Genomic DNA, 9,255 nt, shown 5'->3' on the forward strand with positions numbered 1-9,255 from the left:
ATCTCAACACATTCAGAAGTGTCAGGCAAGAGGATTGTTACATCATTTTTTTAAATAAAAGGAACGATTGCATACATGCACCACATTTTCTTTGGAGTTTTCCAAGAACTGCAGAATTCTTACAAAGCAAAAGGACAAAGTCCCACTAAGCCAGCAGCAGCAAAGTCTCAGCTGGGTTTCTTGACAATGCTAAAATGTTTGACTGAAGAGAAGTTTATGACTCCAGAAATAAACTTAGGCTGCAGTGGAGAGATTCTTCACTTTTGAGTGGAAAGGCTGGGGCCGTAAGATGAAGCACAAAGTATTACTCCAGTATTTACCATCATATCTAGAACCTGCCTAGTTACCTCGTACATGGTACAAAATAAAATCTTTAATGACTGGATGATTTATATAAATCTAGATACAGATGGTGTCTCCTACCCCCAAGTATTGCCATAGGATATAAAATAATTATGAATTACTGGACTTTTTCATAGCACCAATAAGGTAATTATTTTATTTTATTATTGAAATATTATATTATAGGTAGCAGGAAGAAATGGAAATACCTTTGTGTTTGCTATGATAGTCAGATTGTTATTAAAAATATGCTGCTGGATTGCTGGACAATCGCTATGATAAAGCCAGAAAAGTTGAGAATTATTACAGACTTGAGTAAGGTCCTTAAACTTGAGCATTACATAATCAAAATTGTTCAGGAAGGGATTTTAAACTCTGTATGTCAACAAACAGTTTCAATAGCATTGATTATATATTGAAAAAAACCCTAAAAATCACAGGAATACAGCAGTTTTCTTTGTTATGTTTCTATTTATGTGACTTTCACTATAGTCTTAGTAGTAAGGCACACTGATACAGGTCTTTCACAGAGAAAGTAAGTATTAGTGTGTTCTTAATTTATTTTGAACTTGGTGACAGTGTTTGGCTGTATAATGCTATGGTAGGTATGAAAAAAAAGAGCTTGTCAATGAAGAGAAGCAAATGCCAGACAGAACTGAATGAGATTCATTCGGGACTCTATTAAAAGAAGGCACAAGAGAAAGGTGAAGTGTATTTCATATGTGCAAAATGAGAGGCTGTGAGAGCTTCATGATAACTAAGAGCGAATTTCAGTTAATTAATCCTTTATTTGCTAAAACTAAATGTTTCCCTTAAAATTTGCTAAAACTAAATGTTTCCCTCAGAATTCTTGGACTGACCTTACAAAGCGAAGTGAAACTGGTGAGGAAGGGAAATGCTCGAAGGATTAATGTTCAGAAAATGGACAAGAGCGTATTCTGAATCTGTTTCTAAAAGAATCCCACTATCTTAATCGTATGCTATCTGGAACTCCTTTTAAAAATATCATCTAATTGTGTTTGAAAAACGCTGAATAAAAGTTTGAAAAAAGGCTGAGACAGGAAAACTGACACTGTTAAGTTTTCAAGTGGCTACTTGGATCCAAGGTCACGGGGAGTTCCATACACTTATGTAAAGCAAAATCTACATTTTAGAAAATTATATTGGATTGTTAAATCTGAAAAGCAAGCACAGACAGAAACTTTTAAGCCATATTTTTGACAAATAGTGAGATATGCAGTAGGCAGCATGATTTATTTATTGCGTCTTGCTTCTCTATTTTTTTTTAAAGTTGAAAATACCATTTTCCTTTTATTCGAATGGGATCTACATGGTGGTGGAGAAAATTCATGGGGAGAGCAACGAGTTTATTCTGGGAGCTAAAGTACTCATGTGCATACTCAGTTTTTCTCTCAACAGCAATGTTTGGATGTGAGACCTCTCCCCTTTCCCAAGTTTGCACTTTAGAAGTGTCAACTTCATGTTCCTCCTTATTTTTGAGCTGTGTATTAGAAAATGCAAGTGCTCTTGAGAAAGGTTGTCCTTTGTCTGATGCCTCCCCTCTGCACACCATGGCATTATGACAGCAGGGTGGGGAGGCGCTTGTGTGTTTTGAATACATTAGGTGCATTCTGCAGACTTTCATGGTTAAACTGCTTGGGAAAACAGCACAATGCACAGGGAGCACCAACAGAAATAACATGGTGTTTTTACAGATGGGGCATCCACTGCTGCTTTTTGTTTTTCACAGCCATGTGTGCTGCATAGTACCAGAGCGTATATATATATTTATGTATCACACACTCTCCTGACATTTTGTAAATGAAATGTTTATAAATTTAAAACCCTTAAGTATGTCAATCTTTGTCTAAATGGTAAGCAGCCTACCATGTCCAAATCAGTCCTCCACGAAAAACAACACTTTAATATGCTGTATGCGGGAGAGTTTTTCAGTGAAAATTCTGATTTCAGATCCTGCTGCCATCTGCAGACAATGGAATGCCACACCACTGATCGGCCTGGGTGTTTGCAAGTCATTTGTGATGGGAGAGGAAGAGTTTCCTCACCTGAATTAATAATGAAAGAGGTAAATTGTAATCTTGATAGATACTCCTGCTAAGAGGAAAACTGAAAAGTATTTAAAGACCCTGCTTTATACCTATAGGCAATTTTGTAGATTATATCTAAGATAAATACTCAGATTTTGTAGACAAAAATTCCTCTGTAGGTTCTCAAGCTTCTCCGGCTCTTTTTTTTTCCACTTTATATATTTTTTTCCTTTCTATTATCAGAGCAAAATATGGTTTTAGGGGAAAAATAGGATTTTACAGAGAAATATTAAAAAACATTTTATTATTTTTGCTATTTCATTTCAAACACATAGTTGATTTTCTTTTCAATTTTAACCTAATTAATGACTTTCTTGAGAGTCAAAAAATGAATGGAAGTGGTTTCTTTCTACCAATTGTAATTCAAGCAAAGTTCCTTTCTTAGAGAAGCAAATCCTCAGGTGCCTCTCTGAAGCTAGGTTCTTTTTTTTTACAGGGGAGCAGAGGAAAGAGTGGCTCAGGAGCTTCCCCAGCCTCGGGCAGCTTGTGAAAATACAGAGAAGAATTGCAGCCTTTTTGAGGATGGGGCTGGAAGAGCTATTTTGCATTCCTGCTCTTTCCAGTGGAATGATACAGAAACTATGTTTTAACAGATTAACTCCCAGTGTTACCTTGGAACTCTATCAAGACTCGATCTATGCCAACAAAGAATTAGTAAGTATGTAGAAATTACGTTATTTTCAAGTACAATTCTGCATTCCTTACAATAATAATAAAGATTTCCTGATTAAAGTGAAGTCTGAACAAGATAATATGTACTTTAGATACTTGAAGCAGCTGTAGAGTGTGTAATAAAAGATAGACTTGAATTATTTTAGGAGTAACAGGAAAAAATCTGCTAGTTCTTTCAATCTGCTAGTTTGTATGAGTCCTAATAAATAAAGTAATTTTCACATTTTAACATGTCTTATTTAGCGCAAAATTGAAAACTAGCGATTCGTCAGAACAAAAATGCCTGCAAGACTGATAGTACCATTAATAGAAGGTTTTATACTGTGTTGTGGAAATTTGATAAACAGAACTTTGAAATATACACTTGAGATTGGGGTCAGATTTTCAGAAGAAAAGTTGTGTACAATTTGGGCTTTTGAAATTTGGAGAAGTATAAAAATATCTATACCATAATGTTTTGAATACTAACACAGCACTGCAAGGTCTGGTTCAGTGGAAACTGATGAATGTGTTTGAGCCCATGTGCTTTAACTTATTCATGAGAGACTGGATTTATTTTATTTTGCTGGATTAAAGCCTGTACTAAAAACAGCAGTCAGAAGAGAGTTTTTGCAAAGTCAGGTTCTTAGACAGGAATGCAGGTGTTTCCTGCAGCAAGATTGTGAAGAATAAAGTGAGAGCTGTGGAAAGAAAGAGGGAAGTTGTTCTGAGTTTACAGCAGGTACAATTGTCATGTAAATATCCAGCATCCATAGGTACAAACATTTCTAGCGGGAAATGTTAAGATATGAAAATCAGAAAAAAGTTTGGAAGAAGAGATTACAACAATAAGTGAAACTACATTATATGAGAAAACCCTGTATAGATGACAAATTAATGGAAAAATAATTTAATTATAGACGCTACAGCTTTTGTATTGCATTCATAACTGAAGCATTTTTTCCTCCTCTTCCTCTTCTTTTCTTTCACTCTTATGCTCCTTCCTGCTTTGCTTCTTCTTTTTCTTCCTATTGAACATAAACACTATTTCCTAATATGTGATTGTTTTGGCATTACATGCTCCACATATCATCTTAATAATACATGAATTATACTTACTGAAGCTTTATAAGCATTTTCATTGTAAACAGAAGGAGTAAAAATGTGTATTGAGAGATGGATAGGCATTTGGAAATTAATGTAAAATTTAGAAATTATTAAGCTCTGGAGAGTCTAGATGGAAAGAATGCTGTCAGCATGCTGGGGGATGGCTGGTTTCCAGAGGAAAAAAAGCTGTAGATCCTGAAGCTAGAGAGCTGCTACTATAGCCTTCCACTTCAAAATAAGAGAGACAATATAGAATGCTTTTATGAGGCTAAGTGTTATGTTTCCTGCAGACTTGAAGCAGAGAGGTATACCTGGGTGAAGGAAACAGTGGCAAAAATTGCAGAGCTTCAAAGGGTCACCACAGCGTGTGTTTTTCTGTGATTGCAGCCACCCCATGCTTTCACAGCCTGTGCATGGAAATGGCAGTCTCTCCTCTCCTAAAAGCTAGTTGCAAACCAGAATAGAAATGGCTCTATTCCTACCACTCTGACTTCTCCATGGAGAGTGAGGTTTTTCCAAGCACTTCATGCAATATGAGAGCAATCAGAGAATCTCAAAGAGGACAAAGGAGACATTGAAAAGAGGAGAGAGAAGAGCTTCAAGAACACTGAAAAATGAATGCAAATAAGCTGCACTGACCTGTAGTACAAAATAAAGTGATTCAGCCGCTTCTACAGTGTATTTTTTACTTCAGAATTGGGGCCTGAAGAGCGAGTATTTTTGGAGATTTTTACTTCTACAGTGTAGAACTTGGAGGACCAAAAGGAAGCAGTGCCTGCAGCATTACTGAAAACATGATGGTTAAAGAGATATGTAAACATTTTATTTCATGGTGAAATAACTCATTCCAAGCACTTGGCTTAGAATAACAACCTCCTCAGTGATGATTCCAGAAGCTGCTGTGCCTGCTGGATTTACACACTTGTTTCAGTACTCAGAGTGGGGATGACTGGTGCATAAGGGATCTGACTCTCAGGGGAAACTGACACAGATGGAAAAGGTAGGAGTCAGCCCAGGCCCTGATAATTATTCACTGAAAACAATGCTCTGAATCGTTCATGCTGAAGATCTCATTCTGCGCAAGACAGTGCAGGGATCAGGAACGCCCACAAGGCTTTCACAGGTGGGAGCACAGACCCTGCGAGCAATTTCTGAAAATACACACCCCTGCCACTCTGGGGACAAATCAACACTCTTAATCTTGACTGGAGGCAATGTTTTATTATTTGGTTTTCCTAGTGGAAAAGTCTTTCATCGTAATTAAAGTGAAAATATTTTTCCAAAATGCAAGGATTATGTCACTGTTACCATCTTCGACAGCTCATTTGACAAAGCAGTTGCAAGGACAGCATGGAAAGAAACGTGTATTCCTTTCTTCTACAAAGACCAGGGACGATAATCTAGACCTGTCTGGTGGAAACTTTACTTTTTTTCCTTTGATATCTTTATAAAGGCAGTATCAGACCAAAAGTTCAGTTAGTGCAGACTGGTTTAGTTCCACTGGAATAAATGACATTACATAAAAGCCTTGGCCTCTGTATATAGACATTGCCTAAGAGTCTGCTGTGTTGCTTAGTTGTTTGATGTTGTTTGCTTTTGATGAGTGATACACATAATTTACTCTCTTTCCCTGCCCCCTCGGAGGTAAGCAATGAACCTACACAGCCCCTGAAGGCAAAGGCAGTGAGAGATTAGGGCTGGGAGTCAGAGCCTGACCAGGTGATTGTTTCAATCATTTGCAAATTGTTCCACAGTGTTTATTGCTTTTTTTGGAGTTTCTTGGATCCTCTTTCATCAGTCTCAATTTGAGATAATTAGCATTTGAGGAATAGTTTATCAGATTTTCTTTATTTGTTTCTAAACTTTTTCTTGTGGGTGGGTTTTTCTTTTCTATGTAATAAGTTACATTAATAGTAATATACTCTATAACAGAGAGAATCAATGGTTAGCTGCTATTGTATTCTGCCTGAGTTTGCTAAATCATTCTGTAGCTGGATATAAAACTACTAATTTTAAACAGCACAGGATAAAATTGTCACCTATAGTAGGGGACTAAGATATCCTAACAAAAATTTAAAAGCTTAGACTAATGCATTTTATCAAGTTGAACTGTTAGCTTGCTCATTATCTGTGCTGGGAAAAATAGGGAGATACAAGACATACATAACTTTAAACTCAGTATGTTCTTCCTCTTCCTTCTCTCCTATTTCTGTCTTGCAGAAGACAAAAGATTGAAAGGAGTTGCTACAGAAGTACAAGCATCTCAGTTTAAAACTTCTGAAGTTACAGCATGAGCAGGAAAAGACTTTGAATGAACTTCCTGTTCTGCTAGTTTTCTCCCAAGCAGAAACGATTTTATTAGGATATATGAAGATGAAGGATGGAAGAATCTGGATCTTAGCTAGCTTCAAACCAAAGACTTAAGAGAATTAATTAACCTTGAAGATACTATAGTGATCCTAAACCACCTATTAAAGCCTGACTATTCCAAGACTTTACTCCAATATATCAAGGTTTTTCAAGTGAGATAAATAAAGAGAAAACAAGCAGCAACTAACTCACTGAGATAATAGCTGGATGAAGCATTTATTGCTGTAAAATGAATCACATGGGAGAGTTTCAGAAGCAGAACTTGGAAATAGGCCTGTCTTCATATACATAGTGATTTATTTGAATCTTCAAGTGATCTTTAGACCTTCTGAAAGAAAAAGGGAACTGTTTGTTTCAATAAAGATATGACTGTAAGAAGTTATGAAAATAAACTTTTGACAATATAATGAATATTTCCAAAAATAAATTATTCAATTAAATTGGGAAACCTGATGGAATGGGATGAAAATATTTGAAAAATTACTGTCTGCTATTCAGTTTGTAATAACACAAATTATTATAAAAATATTTTTTATATTTGTTGGCCATAAACGTCATTCAGTACCCAAATCCTGTGTACATCTATATTAAAAAAAATATATATTTAATTTTGGAGGACTTCAGATAAAATGTTAGTGAGTTAAGAAAGATGACACAAGCAAGGCATTTATATTCAGGTCTTCCTTTCTTCATTTAATAGATTTTTTCCATAATTAAAATAGTTTTTACACATATTTTTTCACCTATAGATCTTAGAGGATGTAAAAAATTATATTATTTATATGTCTAAGTTTATATGATGTAATTAATGATCTAGAAGACATGCTTGGTCAAACACAAATCACTGGGCTTAATGTAATGGTCACTTTGGCCTTAAAAATCTCGGTATGTTTTTACTTAGTTTACAAATGAAGGTACAGGAGATGGAAATTAGTCAGCTGAGAGAGATGCAAAGCAGAGCAGAGACGACACATCTCATTTTTCTGTATTGAATTCCCTCAAGCTCTTGCAGAATTTTGACAGAAATCATCTGTTCTAACAAAAGTTAACAGCATGGCTAGGGCAAAATCAGAGTAAATCCTTCTGCTTAGTGAATTAATAACTCTGGGGCTGGTAAGTGGCACGTGTTGCAGTGCCCAGGTCCCCTTTGGTGACCTTTGGGTTGCAGATCCATGGCTTGGAAGACCAAAACTATTCAGAAGCCATTGCAGTCAGTGGATCAACAGAACATTATTTACTGACAGGAGAAATCTTTATCTGTTGTGCTAAAGGTGATTGCAGCACCTGCAAAAGATTGCCATGCAAAGTAACAAAGCAACAAAACATCTGCCTGAACACTGCACTCTGAAACTTAGTTGCTCCAAGACATCCTGAAGGATATGTAATTCCAGTAATTTCATCTATGGTAAAACTCTAATTTGAAAATAAATTTCTTAATAATTTCACATTTTTTAAACTTTTTTTTGTTTCAGGAAAGGGTACAGAAATTTAAATAAATCACATATAGTTTGCCCTTTTCTGAGGTAAAATTCCTGTCCCAGGATTTGCAAAAGATAATCCACTGAAGAAGAAAAGAAAAATCTCTCATTGAATTTAGAAATCTACAAAATGTGTTAGTCAATTCAGAAGCTTTAAGTGAAAGTCTTCTATGGTGAATAAATGAATTATAGTACCCGTTTTTGTCTGAATAGAAAATTAAGTGTCTTAAAGTACTCTCTGACTTCACTGACATGTAGGTTTGTAACTGATAGACAACCCCTTTAGACTGTTTCTCAGGTTGTATAGACTAAAGATTCAATGTAGAATCAAAAAGGAAATAATTGTAAAAGACAGCAGTTGAAAAATTGTTGTAGCTTCTATTCATAACAACTCACCTGGTAAATGTTCCATCACGTCCCTTCTGGACTTCTTGGTTTAGTGTTTTAAATTGCATTTGATGCAGAATCGCCTGAAGTGAGTCAGTCCAGATGCCAGAGGCACAGGTAACAAAGGGAGCTCTGGAATGAGAGGGGAAGTCTACAAGATGTGACAAGAGAGGTGGAAATAATTTATGCTTTGATTTGAGAAATAGCTTACACCTAAAATCATATTGTAGCTCAAAACCATCACTAATGGGAGCACAAAGTTGTGCCTGTCAAATGTAGAATATTCTTTTGCAAACTTATGCCACTGCTGTAGACCTGTTTGTCCTGTCCTTCATCCTGGCTGTGCCTTTTTCTTCAGTCATCCATAGCAAAAAAACTTTGGCTGACTTACTACAGCCAGTGTGTACGCTTTCTCGGCCAAGCAAAGGGTATTTTAGTATTTTAGTGTTTTATTTGGCTTTCAGCATGGCTGCTGTGCTTTGGTCTCTTTGCAGAGTTCTTGCAGGCAGGGATGATCCCTGAGCCGCCACACGGTGAATTGGCTCTCTGGAGCTGCTCGGGGGCTCCAAGTTCCTTCCATCCTGCTGACTCAGAGTGCGAGGAGGCTGCCTCGGAATAGTAATGGATAGACTGTCCCCAGAGTGATACTTACAGTATCTAAAATAGCCTCTTTAGACACTCATACTCTCTAAATCTATTAAAATGTTCATAAGACCTTAGCTACTCTCCAATGTAGAAATCAGAAATCACTAGATCCACTAGAAATCAGGATTGTGGAATTATTTCCATTAGTAATGGCTGAGCAGTGGTAC

The 9,255-nt window shown here is 36.3% G+C and overlaps 1 long non-coding RNA gene across 2 annotated transcripts in view; it reads left to right on the plus strand.

The window, feature by feature from the left end:
* The window catches only part of LOC106852702 (uncharacterized), a 32,828-nt gene extending 24,639 nt beyond the window's left edge, over positions 1-8,189 (plus strand). Inside the window, exons 2-4 of one of the 2 annotated variants that reach the window (XR_001403045.2) lie at positions 2,314-2,428; positions 2,887-3,104; positions 6,429-8,189. This is a non-coding gene — a long non-coding RNA (uncharacterized LOC106852702). Of the gene's footprint in view, positions 1-2,313; positions 2,429-2,886; positions 3,105-4,595; positions 5,381-6,428 lie in introns of those variants that run through there. The other variant, XR_015799530.1, reaches the window with a different exon arrangement.
* Positions 8,190-9,255: the final 1,066 nt, after the last annotated feature.

The sequence above is a fragment of the Sturnus vulgaris genome, chromosome Z (assembly GCF_052056855.1).
Source record: "Sturnus vulgaris isolate bStuVul1 chromosome Z, bStuVul1.hap1, whole genome shotgun sequence".
NCBI lineage: Eukaryota > Metazoa > Chordata > Aves > Passeriformes > Sturnidae > Sturnus > Sturnus vulgaris.